Here is a 1,346-nt window from a genome sequence, read left to right on the forward strand (position 1 = left end):
ACTAGTTTTTTTTTAGAATTTATAAAACAACAAAAACGTTAACATTGGACTGTATGGAAAAAAAACCTTGGTTGTCACTCTAACAGACAAACATTATGGTAGTGCAGGCAATGCCTCAGAGAATCCAGACAACTCATGGATGCTGCCATCTAAGTTCACAACAGTTTGGGCAGCGGCTGTTGTTCCACTCCACAATGCATGCCTTGCACCCGACCAGGCTGCTGCAGCAGCTTGCAAACAGGAGCTTATCTACTGGACCTGTAGATTGAAAGAAGGCTAAAGAAGCTGAACTTTGCTGACGCGTTCTAAGCAGAGCATTGGCAGATGGTTAATATGCAGGGGATTGCCAGCACACAGAATACTTCTGCAGATAATGTACCACAAAGAAAATAACAGAAAGACCAAAGTATGTTTTTACCAAGAACTAAGTTTTTGTTGTGGTGCTAGCTGAACTTTTGCCTGTTAGGCATCTGATCACCGTCCGATCGGGAAGATATGGCCACGTTGTTGTCTCTCAAATGGTTTCTTCATGGACTTCGGACAGATGTTTAGATTCAAAGTCAGTATGGGTTACTGTTCTCACTCATATCAATAAACATGTAACACATTTATATGCATATATAAAGTCATAATGTAACTTCCTAAATTACATAATCAAAGTCATGTAACCTAGCACTGCAGCTCTGTCATTTTATTGCAATATTATTAATTTTAATATGTAAAGTGTATGTATGAAACATGCTTTATAATTAAAACATCCTTAATTCATTCATAAATAAATCTAACAGATCAAGCACAACACATTCAGAAAAGGGTCAAATAAATATAAACATAAAGAAACTAAAAACATGAATCAGTTCTCCCCTCCTGTAACAACCGCCCCCATCCTGGGAAATATTAGCTCCATTAATGACGTTACCTTCCTTTGAAATGTTCTGCATTCTAACTTTGATCGTTTCATAAACAATAACTTATATTGCAGTGTCCTAACTTTGCTAACGCAATGTTAGGTTTATTCAATGATGATTATAAAATTAATGTGTGTTTATGAAACATTTGTGCGAGGGGATGCTCCACTCCTGTCTCATGATCCAGTCAGGGGATCATCCTGCCTTGTCCTTCTGATGGAGCATTCTGTCTTCATGAACTGATCAATTGTTCTGTCAGAACAATACTCTGTTTGTAACCATGCGTCATGTTCTGTTAATAAAACGCTCTGCAGAGGAGATCCAGGGGTAGACAGTGTGTTTGAGTCTGGGGTTCAACTGTCTCTCCTTTCTGCAAAAAATTGTATCCATAAATTGTGTATTTCAGTTCTTCTTAAGCAAAAACCTACATTTTATGAA

Source organism: Cyprinodon variegatus, unplaced genomic scaffold, assembly GCF_000732505.1.
Source record: "Cyprinodon variegatus isolate N-32 unplaced genomic scaffold, C_variegatus-1.0 Scaffold1120, whole genome shotgun sequence".
NCBI lineage: Eukaryota > Metazoa > Chordata > Actinopteri > Cyprinodontiformes > Cyprinodontidae > Cyprinodon > Cyprinodon variegatus.